The sequence below is a fragment of the Rhyacophila brunnea genome, unplaced genomic scaffold (assembly GCF_057557595.1).
Source record: "Rhyacophila brunnea isolate RB1 unplaced genomic scaffold, BYU_Rbru_1.0 scaffold_108, whole genome shotgun sequence".
In the NCBI taxonomy this organism is placed as follows: Eukaryota; Metazoa; Arthropoda; class Insecta; order Trichoptera; family Rhyacophilidae; genus Rhyacophila; species Rhyacophila brunnea.
The window spans coordinates 300,591-321,202 of record NW_028232761.1 but is presented as its reverse complement, the minus strand read 5'-3'; positions in this window follow the sequence as shown (position 1 = coordinate 321,202).

Sequence of the window (20,612 nt, the reverse complement as noted above, 5' to 3'; positions counted from 1 at the left end):
AAATGCCGCCTAAATCATTCTAATTAAATTAATAGAATTAAAATGTGATATTTTATTATGTATTACAGAAAAAAATATATAATTAAAGGAATTTAATAGCTATATTTAATATTTATGGATATTCATTAAATAATTCTTTTTATTATTTTACGCACATACTAAATCGATGCAAAGATTTTTTTGATTTCATTGTGTGTATAACCTATAAATACATTCATAATCTATGATATACGCAGTAAAAAATTCAAACCATTTAAATATACTAGTGTATACTTGTATGAACTAAATACGCAAATTTTTATACGAATATATGTATACGCTCTTATCATGGAAAAAAATATTTATAGCTTTTTTGCATCGCTACAATAGCAAGTTTATTATTCACAATGACGATAATATTTTTTTATTGTAAATAATTACAAAAAATATAAAAAGAGAATTTGAATATGAAAATTCAATGCACTTCAGGAGTAGTATAATTCTACAAAATTTCATATTCTACCTTTATAAATAAACATAAAATCTAAAATAGCATTAATGGCAGCTACAATTACATCTTATAGTTTTTTATCATACGCTTATATGTAAATTTGACTGTTTAAAGATAATCCAACTGTTAGCGTGCAACAAAAAGTTGAATTTATAGATAAAATAGGATACATTAGTATAAAAATATTCCAAATGATGTCTTTATGTATAAAAAGTATATTGGAAATCTGAAATTGCATTAGTTTAGTTTCCTTATTTACAAATTTTCGCAGTATATATTTAAAAGTTGCGATTAAAAAAAATAAAAAAATGCTAGTCTTGCAAATTTTTTTTAACGAATAATAATTGCTTATAAATACGCGCTGATAGTTCAAGAGCTATTATTTATTTAATTGAAAACAGTATTCACATAGGTTATTTTTAACAGGAATTATTAGAATCTCGCTTTAAGTTGCAATTCAAAAGCTATGAACATATTTCATTTATAAAATAAGTATAAATCTTATAAAAAACCAATAGATCTTTTTATTGAAACTGATATATAAAAAATATAAATTTAGCAAGAAACCGTATTGTTTTTGATATTCTATGATCAATCGTTATTTTCAAATAAGAGAAGACAGTCTAATATATTCTATGTATGTAAAGTATTTTCCTAGGTTATAAGTTAACTTCCAAGCAGATTTTCAAAATCATATACAGTATTTTAGCTTTATAGATTCTAGTATAAGAAAAGATTTACAATTATGTTGGGTATTTATGAATTTATAACCGAAAAAGTCTAAAAAAAACTAAGAACTTAGTGTAAAGAAATACATTTACTTATAAAATAATAAAATTTTCTCCGAAAAATACAGACTGATTATAAACAAAAAAATAAATATATAATTTTATTTCCTAAGGTTGTTCTGAACATAATTTCATTCTATCAAGTCATTTTTCTCATAAGTATTTAATATAAAATTTTATTAAATAAAATTTACAAATTTTCTTGAATTTTTCTGTAAAAAAATATGTTAAAATTGAAATTTTGAGCACGAAATCATAGTTTTGTCGTTTATATCTTTTCTAAACACACCTAAAAACAGTATTTTTAGCAATCTTATACAATAAAAATCGTTAAAACCTTATAAAATTTTTATTGCCATTTTTATCATTCATTGATGCTTGTAGATAGCTTGAATAATTAAATTTATATGATACAACAGATGCTGTTCCTAGAATTAAGTGAATATAATTAACAACTTCATGGCTAGATAAATTAAGTAATTTGCTAATTTTATATATTATTATCTTTTTCATATTTACAAAAACTAAAATGTGATCATCAACATTTGTTGGAAATTGTAATCGTGCTTTGAGGTCATCTCGTATTTATGTATAGAATTAAGACTATTAAAGTTTGATATTAATTTATGGTGTTTTAAAGTAAGCATTCTGCAACATTATAAAATAAAGATGTATTTTTAGGCATCTTCGAAACAAATGGATTTTATTAGCTTGGTATACTATGTTCAGCTGTTATATTTTTTTTACATATTAGAGATTTGATTGAGCTATGTTCCATTTAAATATAGTACCTTAATGTTTTACGATTTTTTAATTATATTTTATTTCATAGAACATTTTATCATCGTAATATCTTCTATAATTAGTGATTTTTAAACATTTCTTAACATCCTTAACTCATGCCAAAATATTTTTATATTTGAGTTTTTGTGATGGTCATTATTATATTTTTAAAAAACAAATTTTCTACTTATAATGCGTAAATCAAATCAATGTAAGTTAAATACCTTAATCCGTACTCTTTGATTTGATTCAAAAGAGTTGGTTTTTAAGATGATCATTTACATATTTTTATAGTTCCATAATACACATTAAAAATATAAGCCGAATTCGTATTTGAAGGTTGTAATTGAATCCAAATAACCATAGTATTATATTTTGATATTTGTACGTGAAAATATTTGTATTATGGTTCGAAGTAACCATATTGCTTTGAGCTGATAACTATGCACATGATTCCAACATTTTCAGTTGAGTAAGTATAGATATTTGTATAAATTTAGCCTTTAAATTTTTGCGGGAAGATTATTTCTTTAAATCATAAAATATATAATCTTGGCCTTCTTTGGCTTTCTATACTTTTTGCCCAAAATGCTTTCTACATTATGATAGATTGCTAAGCTTGGTCGAAATAATATTATTGCATTAAAACAATATATACTTTATTCTACGGTTATATTTTATTGATATTAAAATAAAAACATCACAGTTGCTGTATACTGGATTTGATACTTCAATTTATTTATCTTGCCATCGATACTTCAAAGACCAGTCATAATGTAGTATTACATACATTTCTATAGAAAATAAGATTGCCGGTTTTAATCAGATAGCACTAAGTCGTCTTTAAAATAGAAAACAAGATGATCCGTTATTTGGTAATATTCAATAAGCCACGATAATTCCAATTTATTCCTAATCTATCTATATTTTTAGATCGAAATTTACAAGACTTTAAATATCATTCCTCTAAATTGCATTATTGATGTAGTATAGCTATATATCATAGATTATATGTGTGTTTATGCTTATAGATCGAATTTATTCCGTAAACTAAAAAAGTTAATCTAATGCTACGCTAATTTTTTTTTGGAATTTTGCTGTCTTCTATATTATGAAACTGCGAAATAAAATGAAATTAGGCTTGACGATATGTATAAATATAGATACACTTTATGCCTTTGATATAAAAATCTAAAATTGCAAATTCATATACATTTAAACTTTTTGAAGATGTTCTAATAAGCAAAAAAAAAAGTACATTTATTTATGTATAGACACCTGCATCAATTAAAAAAACCGAATAAATATAAATTATTTTTATTGTAAAGTTTTGCCAATATAGGGGTATCTTTTTATTCTGAACTGATAATACTTCAACCAATAGATAAATTTTTTATGTTATTGCAAGCCCCCTTCTTACGATAATTTTCGACCTAATTCACTAAATAAAATTCTATAAAAACAATATCTATAGAAGCAAAAAACCTAGATTTCATTATTTTGTTTTTTTAATATCTTTGATTTTTAATTTCTTTATATTTTTATAACAAGAAAAAAAACATGGATTAGAAAATTTAGGAATGAATGTTTATTATTTTCAATGGAATTATTTCCTATTTCATGTGAGTTTAGGTTATACTAATTTTAAAATATTGGAAAAATTAAATTTATATTATATTATTATTTTGATCTAAAGGAACTAGATGTCACCAACCAGGTTGAGGCATATATTCAAACATTGGGATTGAGAAAAACCCTTGAATAAATAGGTCTCGAAAGAAGGAGGGGTATTGAAGAAGACTTTGGAGAGGAGAAGATAGCCGAAAGTATAAATACGCTGTGTGTACAGAGAATCAAGCAAGCTGTGCCTGAGAACAAAAACTAAAATTACGACTATAAATATAGCCCTTAAATAAAAATCAACATTATTTTGATCTAAAATATGCAGTCTATTTTGTAAAAAAAATATGAACAATTTTTATTTACAATTTATATTAGGAATCAGGATCATAATTACTTTACTTTTGTCCAACAAATCTTACATTAATAAAGTATACAATTATAAAAGTTCATTTTTGCGCATTGTGTATGCCTTTTAATCATAAAAATCTTTTTTTGCATCATTTCTGTATTATAATATCTAAAATTCAAACAATCATTAAATTTGTATAGTTTTTAGGATTTATACAATTTTTATATGTTTTATTTTGCTTATTCTAGTACTACCGATATAAGCTTCATGTATAAGAAAGCCTCTGAGAAAAAAATACAACACGAAGCTCTTGTTACGTTTAAATATTGTTTTAAGCGTAAAAATAGAAAATAAAATACGGAAATTTGAAACTGCACCATTTTGATGTTACTGTAAGAACATATAGCAAGTAATGTTAATGTTTTTTTTATTGTTTATAGCTATACTTAATACTAAAATATCACGAAAGAGTACTATATAAAGTTTGCTTAAAATCGTCATACCATGATATTTATTAATCATGTCAAAGATTAATATTAGTATTTCCAATTAGACTTTTACTTCATATCATATGCGTTGAAACAATACCAGATTTTATTTAATAAATATTTTAAAATAGTCAAGATATTGTTTTCGATTATTGAGTCAGTATAAAACAGTAATTTTTGTATAAAGGATGGAGCCTTATATAAAATATCAAGATCTGATTTCATATAGAAATTTATGAAACAAGTTTATTTTTATATCTAAGTTATTTAGATGCAAATCACAGAAATGCATTTTATAAATAAAAAAGTTTTGTAAAGTTATTACTAAAGTAAACATATATTACTATTATTAAATTATTTATATGTTTTTTTGCTGCATAAATATTGTCTTGATATAAAAATGTATTGTTTTGTTTGACTTACACATCTCGTAAAAAAAAAATAATGGAAAACATATTTTTAAAATATGAAATTAGGAAAATAAACTAAATATTGATGGTTTTTATTTTCATTTTAACTAATTCTCCGATACATCGTAAAAAATTGAGATACTAATGTTTAATATACGTTAAAAAACCTTATTTTTATTTAAGTAAGTTTTTAATTATATAAATATTAGCAATATTATCCAGTTTTTATTGCGTATTATGATTGTGCCCTTCTTTAAAGAATATTATACCATGTAGAACACAGTGTATATATTTAAATGGGATACGTATTATCTTTTATATACATTTATAAATCATATTTGATGAATTTGAATGTCTCTATAATATGTTTCATAAATTAAAAATTTGATTAAAAATTTGATCGAACTTAATGCACTAAAAATAGAATAATTTGTGCGCAAAAAAAACCAAATATTTGTCCTGTTATGTTAAAAAAATACGGCATGGTATTTCGATTGGATTTTTGGTACATTTCAAATAGTATCAGTGAGCAAAATATTTTTATGTTCTATACTAAATATTCCAACATATTTATAGTATATATATTCCACTATGATAAACAGATTATATCAAATAGATCTTTTTGTTTATAAATCATTGGTTAAAATGCTTATATTAGTAAAAATGTTATTTTTACTTTTTTGAAGGCCTTAATTATTATTTGTTTTTTTCTTTTTTTTTTATCATAAAGGAAGAAACATATATAATGCATACCATAGTCTATTCCGTTAGTTTATAGGCGAATCAGAGCGCATATTATGATAAAAACTATACATAAAACTGGTAATCGATGTTATAATAAATTGTTTAAACCCAATAAATCGGATGTATAAATGTTACAAACCTAAAAAATATAAATATCGTTAGAAATTACAATTTTGATCCACATAAAATTTTGAAAAACCAAATCTGCAATTTTTATTGTATTTAACGGCTTTAACATACAGTAAAAATGCCATTGAAATAGGTATAAATATATACTATTACTGAATAATACCAATTTGCATAAGCTATTTTGGCAGAAAATACATATGAAAAGCATATAAAAAATATTTATGTAGTTTTTCGCCGCACAATAATACAATGCCAAAATACTTTGATCAGATCATATTATTAGATCTGAAACTTGTTATTCTTTACATTTTTTAGGCATTATTTTGTTATATTCACTTTAATTTGTTTTGTGTGATGTATTTTTTACTGTTATTTTAAATAAAGGTGCTAGAAAATGAACAGACTTGGCTTCATATATCATTACTGAAGAATCATAAGCAATATTTTTTTAAGTTAACCGTTAATTATATAATATTGTCACATGTTTTGTATGATATTGGCAATTACTTCCAAATGATTTATATAATTACTTGGCAGTAATCATATTTTTTGTTATATAAAGTGTAGTCAGAAATACAATAAAAAAAATATATTGCTTTCTGTTGTTAATAGAGATCTATTACATATAAGATAGTAATAAGTCTCATTCGTTTGATCATTAAATTATAATAGAAGGTTCGAATTGTTCTGAAAAATAAAATGAGGGTGGTAAAAGAATGCTTTATTTTGAATAACACAAAATTAAACCGAAATAAAAATAGAAATAGTGCATTATTTACGTTCAGATTAGATAATTATAAAAACCGAATTTTAAAAATATTTATTTTACATCTTAAAATCGTTGTCAAGATAAAGCTTGTTTAAAATAGAAGAAAAAAAGAAGTTTTTGCCAAATTTAAGTATTTATATTATTTTAATAGAGTTTAGATATCCGATATGAACAAATTTTATTATTAAATTTATAAAAGAATATATTTTTTAGTTATTATAATATATCATGTCTAGTTAAAAATGACCTTAAAAAAGATAAAGTTGATTTAACATATGCATCGAAGGGCTTTGACAGCGTTATTTCTATTTAATATGTGCTATAAAAGAATCTTGAAAAGACTTATAATCACCAAAATACTTTCTATTGATTTATACAGATTTCTATGTTTTCGAATTTAATTCTTTATTTTTATTATTATATTTATAAGTTTTTTTAAAAGAATCGAAACGATATTTTTTATATTGAAATATTACAACTGACATAATGATGCCACCAAATGTTAAAATATTGCACATTAAGTATTACATCTGTAAAATACTCTATGGCTTCTTAATATTTAGTGCTATATAATTAAATTTATATTTTTCAAATAACATTTTAGTTTTTTATTCTTTTTTACATAATACGTTTAGTGATAATTGATATGCTAAATGTATACTATAACAATTTTTTATATAAATATGCAAAAGTTTTATAGTTAAGAATTCTTTTTATTGATAAATCAAATATAGAAACAAGATTTTATGAAAAAGACTTTTTCTACAACCACCTTCAATCTTATAGCTTCAAAATTATTTTTAGAATTTTTATATGGTTTGTGGCAAAAATGATGCATAAATCGTGGACATATGTATGATTTATATTAAAATCTGAAATTTATCTACCGGCTTGGATCAGGTACACATGTATTTTTCAGATAATAAATGTCAAAATATAATACTTCTTTAAAATTCAACAAGAGCTGCCAGATTTGCGGCTATATATAATATTAATGTCTATATATTGTTTTATTATATAAATAAAACATCAGTAGATTTATTATATTTTATATCCTTCGAAAATATCTTGCATGTGACATTATTTATGCGTGAATAAAACACAAGATTATCACATGCTCCATGATATAAATCTAAAATTTCTAAAATGTAAATTTTGACAATGATATGTGCAAACTAACGCCACATTTTATGATTTGAAAAGTATGATAATTAATTTATTTCGGAATTGTATTTTATCTTTTTTCGAAATTTTTAGAAGAATATTTCTTCTTTCCTAAGAAAATCTTACTATTTACTATATTCTGTCATAATGCATCATTTTCGGAAACTCTTCTCTTATCAAAATACTGTGCTTCAAGGCCTTTTCCGCATCCGCCGGTTATAAATATCATATTATAATTATATAGATTTTCAAAGTGTAGATGACATGCGGTGACATATAATATATTCTAAATTTTTTTCATGAAATACCTCCATATAATACACAAATTTTAGACTCTTCTTCGATTTAATATTAGTTTGCGTGAAATTTTAGAAATTTGAATTCTTTCAACAAATTATAGGCAAAATAGACTGTTCATATCTGGAGAAACATAAATAATATAAAATTTTGAGGTTGAAGGCTAATATACTTAGAAATATATCTTCTAACTATATTAAAATATTGGATTTATTCTTCATGTAGGATAATTCGACTTGCTTTCATTTTTTCTTGGGAAATTCTTATATTCAAAACTTCGGAACAATATTTTATTTGCTGGATGTGGCATACTTGCTATAATTAAAATATTTCAAAACTTTTGTTAAGATTCGCTATTTAAAATATTGTGTTTTGTATAATTGTAGATACATAAATGCAAAGATTAAAAATTTTGAATAAAATACAAAATTAAAACTTTAATATGATTAAAAAATGATACAATTATATTTAAAACAATCTTTTTTTACGATTTCTAATCTTTGAATGATTTTAATAAATTTAAACCATAAAGTTCCATTAAATATGAACAAATTATAATAGAAAATAAGAAATAGAATGTTTTAAAAAGCATGGAAGAATTTCAATAAAAAATTCTATTTAGTTATTGAAAAACATTCGCATTCAGAAGATATTATTCTAGTTTAATTTTCATGAATTGTATATTTATATTATAAAATATGTATTTAAAACTTTATTTGTCAAAGTTATCTTATAAACACAATTTTTTTACATTTTGTTTAGATTAATTTGATTATCTATTGCAAAAAAAATATTCATATAGTCACTTACATATACTATCGGTTATAAGTTATAATTGTAGCTGTTTCTTAAAATGTAAATTATATATCGATAAACGGCTAAAAATAAACGTTCTATTGATTGTTTATATATAAGAAGTGTAAAATAATAGTGGAAATTAAACATACACCGAATACCGTGCTATTAGAATTAAAATTCAACAGTATTAATATTAAATTGTTTTACTATATTTAAATTTTATAACTAATTTTTTTTGCCATAATTTCAGTTTGATGATTCTAAAAAGCTATAATATAAATGAAATGATATTATTATATGCAAGTAGCTTTTAATATATCAATTAGGCGAAAAAAATGTAATGCATTATACGAAAAATAAAAAGAAATAATTTTCAAAGCTTAAATACATAAAAATAGCAAAATATAATATTCTTTGTTGTGAATACTTTAAAACTAAACAAATATCAGAAGGTTCACACATAAAGAAATTGCATTATATCATAATTACAGAAATCACGATAAAAATCTTGATTTTATGTGTATAAACTATATTATAATAATACAAATGCCTCTTTTTTGCTAAATAATTATAGATTTATCTTTTAAAATGAGTTCAAGGGCATTATATTCTGTAGTTTACTTTTATAAAAATTTTTGAAGGTTATATATAAAGCATACTTTTTTGATTTTAAAGGATAAAAAACTAAGCCTTGGGCACAAAATTATTATTCCAAATTGTTGACTGTAAAAATGTAATAGGATATAAGAAATATTGAAAATTAGAAATAAGTATATTGTATTAAAAAGTTTATTACATCATTTTGCCCTTTAAGACTTAAGCTATCATTAATAGATGTTAATTTTGAGTTCTTGATTATAAAAAACAATTTAATGGTAAAAGCATGAAGACTTTAGTTTTATTATTATTATAATTTCAAAATATAATGTGAAGCATATGAAACATAAATTAGCCGAATTTAAGTATACATATAGTTTATTATATGTAAGATATGCAAAAATTATTTTCAAACAATATATTTCAAATAGCAGATTTATAAATCACATGTTGTGTGTTTTAGCTAAAAAAATCTTATTTTAAATATAATAAAGTTATAAAACAAGTTATAAAGTACCGAATACATTAGTTTCTGACATCTTATTTGCCATAAAATCATAACAAATGAGCATCGAAAAGCACTTTAAAAAATTAGATATCATATAAAAAGTTCTAATGATATAAAAATATATTTATATTGTATAGTAAATCACGTAAAAAAAGTAAGTCAAGAAATATTATGATTACAAAAAAATGCGGCAAATAAACTAACTTAAATATTGGTTATTATAGTGCCATCTAAAAGCATCCGGTGTATCATTGTTGTTTTATGAACTACAAGATAAATACTTGTTTTTGTTTTCTAGAATATGAGAGATATTACGAAGATGATTGAGTAAATAATCGATTGAGATATATATAAAGGCAATGGTAATTATCATTAGAAAAATGTTTTTATTGTAAGTTCAAAACGTATAAAAACCCTTTCTATATATATTTCTTGTAATCTTATGTAAAATCGGCCATATAACTTAAAAGATAAAAGGTAGCGCATTTTTGTATGGCACCAAGATAATTTTTTGTGGCAATATTAATGTCCACCAGCATATAAATATTTAAAACTTATTTGATTAAATTCAAAAATATAGATTTGCGTGTATGATGGGCAGTCAAATGTACAATTTATATCTTTTTATAGGTAAAATTGGGTTCTACGTTTGATTTTTTTTTTAAAGAATCCTAATGGTTATACAGTAGTAGTTCATTTATCCTGATTTTTATCTCGTACATAAACATAAAAAGAATAAAATTGCAAAATAAAATTAAAGATGTACAAATCATGCAAGATTCGTCAATATATCACAGAAAAAAATACTTTAAAATAAACTTTATCTTTTAAAAATAAAATTTTCGATATTGTATATTACAGCTAAAAATGAAATTTTTTTATTTTTTGAATAATAGGATTATCAAATATGATAAAAAAACACATAAATAGCATAGTCTTCTAATCTAATTTTATAAAAAAAATAAAGGTTTATTTTTTCAAAGAATATTGTAATATAGGTGTATAGATTATCAGCAAAATGTAGTTCTATCTGATATTGCGAATTTTCAAGAATTTAAATTATAATGAAATATAATGACACATTTTTAGTTATACAAAATACCACATAATAGTAATTTTCTATATACTAGGAATAAAATAAGAAAAACATGTAAAATATGCCTTTGCGCGTGTAGACACAGCATATATTAGATTTTTCTTAGTTCTATAAGCAAAAATTTGTTATTTGAAAAAAAAAATAAACTGAAAAATTGCAATTATCAGTATAAAAAAATCGATATATATTCTATTGATTAATTTACAAAACGTTTTAATATCCATAGATCGGCTATGGACGTGTGTGCGTATTTGGACTTCTCTATAGTTTTATGTAGCCTTTTGCAAGTTTATGGTATTTTTTGATAGCATATATCGTATTTATTACAAGAAATCATCATCTAAGGGAAAAATATTTGTAAAATGTTATGCATATAAAATAGGTTTATACAAAGTTATAGTGCAGAACATTTTTACGTCATATAAGTCTGAATTTTTGTCTAATACATTCCAAAATCAGCACCTAAACCGTGTATATAAACAATAAAATTATCAATTATTATAAAGAACAGTAAAATTTACATTTTTAGAATACTTAAGACAATACGATATATCGAGCAAATATGAGAATTCCTTTTTCATCAGAAATTTTTTGTAGTTTGTGTTTTAAAAGTTTTAATACACGTTTTATTTGTTTATAAGTATAGATCCTATGTTTAGAGATAGATTTATAAATCTTTTTCGGCAGAAAAATGGCACAAAAGTTTGCATTGAATCTAAACATTATATTTTTTGTATTAATAAGGCAATGGCTTGAAATTTAAAATATGCACAAACTTTATTTTACCATTCCAATTAACTATAATAACATAAAATGTCAGAACTGTTGGCGATACTGACAGTGAACAATCACAATAAAAAATAACCTGAATATTTGTTAGTAACTTAGCTGAAAAAAGAATACAAATTTATAAATTATTAACAGGCATTAAATATAAAATTTTTATATTAAAAAGCTTGACAGCGCAAAATAAAGCTTATTTTTTACATATTATTATATTTCAGTAATATAATAAAGCACATAATAATCGACATGTGCTTTTCAGGTGCATCTAATACGCTCTTTTTCGATAAGAATAAATTGAATAGAATGCTTATAGATTTAAATATAAGATTATATTGTCACACTATATATATATTTGTAGTCACACAACAATGATGTATGAAAATGTAGATTAAAATATAGCAAACAAATTTTGATGTAGTTTTATGTCCGATTATCGTAAGGTTGCAATCTTTGTGATAATATTATTACAAAATATAATAATAGTCTTGAATTCAGGCTATAAATTCATATTAGATATAAATAGCATATAATTCTAAATTAAAAGATTTTCGCAATCGAAATAATAAAAATCAACTGTTATAAAGTATAAAACCCTCTTAAGAAGAAGCAATAATTGAAAAAAATGAATTGGTACAATACATAACAACAAATCTATGAATTAGAAAATTTTTCGTAAAAGATTTACAAGAAGTGGAGATACTGAAAATATAAAAAAAGGTTTCTAAAGACAAACATATGGTTTTTAGCAATAAAATATATGAAAAAATAAATTTCTTTTTATTAAAAGTATAGCATGAAAAACGTAAAATTTTTTTTTGTACATTTTTTATTAGCTTTACTATTGTAAACCAGTATTACGGATCTGTTTGTATCTTATATCCATCATTACATTATATATTCTGCATCAAAATTAAATAGCGAAAATTCATAAGAACAAAAACGGTTTTAAAAAAATTTATATTTTTGTGTAAATATGCATTATAAATATTTTTTCTCAATTGTTTTATTTCTTAAGATTTGAGCATGTTTAGTGCAGTATTAGAACATATTGCAGTTAAAAAAATCAAAGACAGTAATTTTATATACATATGAGTTATTTATGTTTGAAGTGCCTTTTAAATAAGTTTTAAAATATAAAACCTCTATTAACTATCACTGTAAAAAAAAAACGAGTTTTATGTCCTAAAAAACAGAATTTATTTGGTTATAAATCAATTTAAAAGTTTTAAATTCAAGATAATTATTACGCTAGTTTTGATTGCGATTTTTTTAATAAAAATATGACTGTAATAAAGTCTCTGCAAGAAGAGGCTTTTACGTATTGAGTTAATATGTATAATTCATATAGTTAAATGCTAATGCAAAAAAATATATTTATATAAAATCATATTTTAAGATAAGAAAAGATTAAATTTTATTTTTTGACATTTTGTATGAATATTTTACATTTTTACCTCTTATAGCTTTTTGTTATTTTTTCTCATATACCTAGGATATATATACAATTTAACAAACGTAAATTTACACATTATCGGGCAAATACTAAAAAGTTATCTTTATATGTGATTTTTTTTTGGGTTATTTGAATGTCCATAATTTTTTAAAATGATATATTCATATCTAGATTATTACAACATCCGTAATATAGATTAATCATACCAGTAACTTTAGGTATTATTTTTTGGTGTTTTTTCATGAACAGAGTGCAAAACACTAGGAAAAAAATGCATTTTTATAATCAAACTAACAATATATTGCATGATTATTATATTTGTGCATCAAAAAACGTAAATTTTATATAATATATTCAATGAAAAACAATTTTAACATTAAGTATATCCGGGAAAGTTCACGTAAAATCCTATAAATATACTATTTTGCGTATATTATATATAAAATCTAATATATTACATTTTTTAATATTATCTTGCATAAATTTGTGATAATATAGACAGCATACACTATTATTAATGCGACTCGCCGCTAAAAATTAATAAATGTGATGTATATATTATTTATAATAAGATTATTTCACTCTATATGCTACAAAAATAAGAATTTTAGTTCAAAAAAATATTTTTTTCAAAACAAATTTAAATGACTCAAATGTAAATAGTTCGCAATTTTGCTCCTTTTTATCATTAAAAATTGAACCTTATTAGTATAATTTATATGCTTTTATGATATATAATGCATGTAAATTATGCAAAAAAAGTTACTTAGGCTTGTTTTATATAAAACTATGACATAATTTTATCAAAAAATGAAATTAGATCTTTCAAATTCTAATCACAAAAAACAGCCTATTCTCATTAAAAAAATCTCAAAAATACTGATTTCGAAGGAGAATAAACAAATTATGAAGCGATCTTAACGTAAAAAACAATATTTTATATTTTTGCAATTTAGAAGCCATTAATTATTTTTTTTGGGTAATGGATGTATTATTTGCATTCTTAATGTGTTAAATTTATTACTTTATGAATCTTTCAATATTAAAAATAGAAAAATACTTTACATTAACCTAAAATCTACCAGGAAACTTTTTTATATTGTGTTTAAGAATTTAAAGATATAATATATCAATTTGAATCTAATGCATCTAAGATAATCAGTATTTTCTACGTTATTTATAATATCTTATGACATATAATATTTTTTGCTGCTACGAAATATCATATGCTATATATAATGGAATTTAAGGTGGCAACATAAGCAGTAGCGCATTCAAACTTTTATTCTAGAAAAACACTTGAATTTTATGTCTTGTGTGTTTTAGACGTATATTGAAAGGTTTTGAGGCGTGATTTTTTGCTTAAGATACATGATACTTTGATTGAAACTTGTGCATCAATAAATATTCAAATCAATTGTTATATGCAATTATGTTTATTTAATTGCATTTGCTTTTATTTTCCTCTATTTTTACTTAATAATTTCAAATAATAAAAATTGGTCGATGTTTGTCTCCTAGATACCTGTATTTTTGTATAATTTAAGTTTTTAAAAAGCATGATATAATATTAAGAAAATATTCAAATATTATTATAAAAAGAAAATTAAAAAATATAATGCGAGTATATTTGTATATATGAATATTTTTTAAACATTGATGTAAATATATCACTCTGTCATAGTATCAGTATAGAAGATAATTATTAATATATTATAACGGAGAATATAATATGCGTTCAGAAAATATTTATGATAAAAGATCTAGAAAAACGTAAAAATTCAACAACATTATAATTTTACATCATAGGAAATCCAAATTGATCATTTGCAAATTTTATCATCATTTATTCAATTTTTTATTATTTTTCTTGCTGAAAAATTTTAAGTCAAAGATTTTGTTTTAGACAAGTATTTAATGATTTATTTCGCTTATTTTTTTAGTATAAAAACAAAATGTGATATAGTTTCACTTTTGAATGGCGAATATTACATATCATATCTTAAACTAAATACAAAATCTAGTAAAATCTTCGATTAAATATTTTTAACAAATCATTTTTATTAGTTAAAAATAAAATACGTTTCTGTAAATATTCGTAGACAGTTGTATGTATATTTGGTAAACGGCGCTACAAAAACTGTGTTTTGAAGGAAAGCAAAATTTTCGTTATAATCTAGGCTTCTATTTTCAATCGAAATAAAACTGTAAAAGGCATATAAAAATGCGCAAAATTCATCTAAAATGTTCAAAGTCGTATTTCTCGCATTCCAAGTAAATTGTACCAATAAAATAAGCAAATCTAGTGTGAAGACTGAAATGCTTCTTATCTTCTTAATTTATTGGATAACTTTTTCCGGTTGATAATTACTGAAAATGTGCCGTGGAAAGGTATATAAATATATATTATGTGTCAATTATACAAAGTAAATTTTCTTTTACAACATAATGCTATCGGATTAGAAAAATCTTTTGGATATTTAATGTCTGACAAAATTCTTTCTTTTTGTTCAGTTATAAACAAGTCTGATGATAGTGAGTATATTATTGGTTTTTTGCTACAAGTAAATATCGTTATTATTTTAATGTTGGCTGCATACCTTCCCTTGCTTACTGAAAATGTGTAAAGTTGTTTAAGAGTCATTATAAATAAAATACATAAGGCCAAAATCTTATTACTAATTATATACTATATATTGTTTTCTGTATATTTGTAGTCACGACAATAAGACGAGTTCGAAATTTAATAATGTTTTGCGTGCGATGATTTTTAGACCCTTTAATATTTCTGCTAAAATATTATTCACATATTTTGAATTATAAACTGATATAAAAACAAAGAAAACGGATTATAAATTATGTATAAAAGCTTATGTCCTACATATAAAAAAAACATTTTAGATAAAAGATATAATAATTTGACAAAATATATAAGTATAAAATATGAGATAATAAATAATTAAACAGCTACTATATAACATAAGATATATATTATATTTCATTTTATCAATCATATATAGAAATAATACAAAAAAACTATTGTTTTTACATATATAAAACATTCTTAGTGCTTTGGCAAGAATATCAATCCAGTTATCATTAATATAACCAAATTATGTATTTTTTTGCTGAAATCTACATTAAAAGTATCTTTAGATCATATGTAATATACTTATAAAATCATATAGAATGCCTATAGTAGCATTGTGCTAAGATTTTCGTCCATTAAATTTTGAACTATTTCAAATATGTTATAGCTTAAAAATATTAAATTAGATAATTCATAGATTAAGTTATTATTGACAACAAACTTGTTATGTGTTTCTGATATGAAAATAATATTATATCATAGATCAATCGAACGAGTTTTTTTATATTTTGATGTAGATATGTCTATAATTAAAAAAAAAATTAAAAACAAAATTTTATTTTTTTTGCCATTTGGCCAATTTTTTTACTTGAAATAGTTGTAAATAGCTATATATAATTTTTAAGTATAAAATAAAATAGATAAAGGCGGTTTTTAGTGCAGATATTAAAATTAAAAAAGAAAACATAAATGTAATATAGTGAATTAAAAGATTTGTTAACAATGAATTTTAATTTGCAAGATAAGCACTATATACATACCCTAGTTGGCTTTTACTATAAATATCAGAGCCATCGTCGAATAAAAGTTTAAATATTATAACATCGTGTATCCTTTTTATTTGTTTGGTATCTATATAATATAACTCGAAAATTTTATAAAAAAACTGTATATTAATTAAATTTATAATGGTGTGTTTTGTTTCAAATTTTATCACGATTTTGCAATAAATAATATCGCATATTTTTGTACACATCTATTTTTAATTTGATTTGATTTTACTAATCTCTGAAGACAATGTTTGATTTTATTGATGTACTTTAAAATAATATTATTACACAAATCAATATTTTAAACAAGATTACATTCTATAATATAATGTATATTAAGTTATATTTTACTACTCTTTTCATTAATATATAATAAACTATATGTAATAGAGATCTTAAACCAAATATAAACAGTGCGAATTTTGTATCAAAATTTTATTTTTATCTTTTACACACATAAGATAAAAATTTTGTCTCTCGTATTTTAGTAGCTATTGAAGTCAGAATCATTGGCTCTATGGGATTTATTATTGGTACATAAGTTTTTTGATGTATGCATATTTCATCAAATCTAAAAAAATTATATAATAAACATAAGGTAGCCTATTTTAAAGGAAAAATACATAATTTTTCGTAATATTCTAGTTTTTTGTGTATTATGAGCAGTAAAATACCGCTTAATTCGATAAATAATTTTACTTATGCTTAGTATAGATGAATTTACAATATATCTTTACGATATAATATACTATTATTCATAAGATATCTTATACAATATTCGCTCGTAACAATATGCATTTAGTCTATTATAGTCAAGAATTCTATTGTTTTTACAATTTTTAATATACTATGCTATTTAATGCGTAGATTTTTTAGCATCTTGTTGATACTAATTGTGAAAATGACTACAAATACGCGAGAATATCTTATTGCTTGCAATTTTAACAATTTGATGTACATATTACACCGCTAAGATACGATTTATATATAGTCTAGTACAATTTTTTAACTACGCGGATAGAATTGCACAACTATTACAATATATTTATTTGAAGATCTATATTTTTACACAAGGGCTCACCCTTAAAACAAATATTTATACACTTTTTTAATTTTTGATGCAGATAAATCATACCTTTTAATATTTCTTTCTGCTTTTTTCATTTTTGCTATAGCAATATTCTAACTAGATAATTATACCCAGAAAAAAAGAACACATTAATGGATAATATATATGATTATAAGGTTTAAAATTATTTAGATATATTATAAACACATATTTTTTTCCCGTTTTCTTTGTTATTTAAAAAAGCTCTATATCCACTTTTTATCTTGATTTTCAACATGCTATCCACATTTTAATTATTTAAATTACAATATTATTATAAGATGTTGATCTAGAAGAATCTAGCTTTAGAAAAATTTTCTAACTTTAAATTTTTAATGGTTTTGATATGCAATAAATTGTAAATTTTGCTAAAAAAATATTCCGTTGAAATACACATTAAACATCCAACTTTTTTCCAATAAATTAAAATGAAAATACGGATCGATTTATAGTCATATTGTGCATTTAAATGTATGAAATTTCATATTTTAAATTATCTTCGATTTCTAGATTTGGCTTCAGTTTGTTCTTACTTAAAAATTTTTTAACATATGCCCATTGAATTTATTAATATTAACACGTAAAGACAGTGTAGATTGTATTTTTACTAAAAAAACAATATATAGGTCAAAATTAGCACTAAAAATTTATTTTTTAAAAAATGACTCTGTAATTTCTTTCTTTTGTCGAAAATACATCTATTTGTACGTTTAGAATATATAAATGTTTTATCTCTTGGATAACAATTTAAAAACCAGCATAAATATGAAACAAAATTTTGAAATATGTCGAATAATTATCTATAATAGTATTTTTCTATTATCATATAAATTAGAAATTTTATTTGATTTTCAAAGATGAATATCACAATAGCATGCATTTTTTACCATTAACAAAAGTAAAAAACTGTCAATGTCCGAAATCTTATTTTTTATGTGTTAAAAATATTCATGTTGGTTAATCTGCATGAAAATAGAAAAGGTGGTATTAAAATCTTTATTATTGTAGTTTGTACTAGTATGAGTTAAAAATTCCGTACGAAGTAGACGCATACAGGCAAGCTCTCATACAACACAAGACACTTGAACTCATCTCATTTATGAGAAGAAGAGCATCTGATTAAGATAGATCGGCGTAAGGTGTCAAAAGATGTATCAAGGAATTGTGCAATATTTCCAATGGGCTGACCACGTCTAAATAGATAAAATCGATAAAAAGAAAATTAAAACCCCAGTAAAAATAAATAGAATTGCACTAGTATGATTAAATTCGTAATAAATTCATTCAAATAGTTTAGAACAGTAAAAATTCCTAAGCGGCGCTGAGTTTGACAGAGAGATCGAAAATAGAAACAGAATTATCTTTTCGATATGAATTGACTCATTTAATATTATACTCTATAATTTATTATGAATACATTGAATAGATTAAATAAATAAATAAATCATCAAAAAAATGCAAAACCAGGAGAAATAAAAAATTTTCTGAAATTTATTTTGCGGGGTTAAAATAATCTATCCATGTCTTATAAAATAGACAGCATTATCAGGATAGTATACTTTAAATGGATTAAATAATGGTGAAAACTTGAATAATACATTGAAAATTTTGTAAAATTCGAAACATATTACATTTAATGATATATTATAGAAGCTCTTTGGTTCTTATTGTTCAACTTAATCTAAACATAATTTGTTTCAACTGCAATTGTAACCGATTATATATATAATTTGTAAAAAAATCACTTATTTTTCATTTATCTAGCTAAGTAATGTAAATTTACATAAAAAAATGATGCAATCTTCGTTAAAAAAAGTTTAATATATTTAAAGTTTAAATTAAGGTTTTTTGGTAAAGTATACGTTTAGGTCCGTTCTTAAAACCATAATATTATATTTAATACTAATTATTAAAATTTTATTTTCGACAATTTAATTTTCTTTGCGAAGGTCCGTAATCATTAAATAAAAAACAATGATGAAAGTTCTAATACAATTGCTACTTTATAAGTATTATATGCCTAAATCTAACTTTAAAATATGGTGACATTACTAAATATACCATATATTAGTTATCTAGCTTACAGACAATATTTATATATAAAAACCGTAATTTGACATAGCATTATACAAATCGTTCATCCACATTTATTGCTGATCCCATAATGACATTTTATAATTTACAAATGAATATTTTTGTGACTTTATAGTCACAAAGGCTCTCTTATATTATATTTCCTGTTATTCATGTGTATATTACTATGTTTGTATAGTTTTTTTGCGTCAAAACCATCCTTTTAATATAGAATATATGTATAACAACATTTATGTTCCTAAGATGATTTATACGATATAAATGATTCAGATTCGTAACAAATACCATCTGTTTCTGGAGTTTCGCCGTCGTTAACATATTTCAGTTTATGCAAATTACCAAGCAATTTTAGGATCACGATCAAAAGTAATTGGTAATTTCCTATGTGTTAAAAAAGCGTAATGAAATTTTTTCATATCTTTTCGAAGACAAAATTCTTTAAAATTAATAATTCGATAAAGCACACTCAAAATCTATAATAAACTTGATTTTGATAATC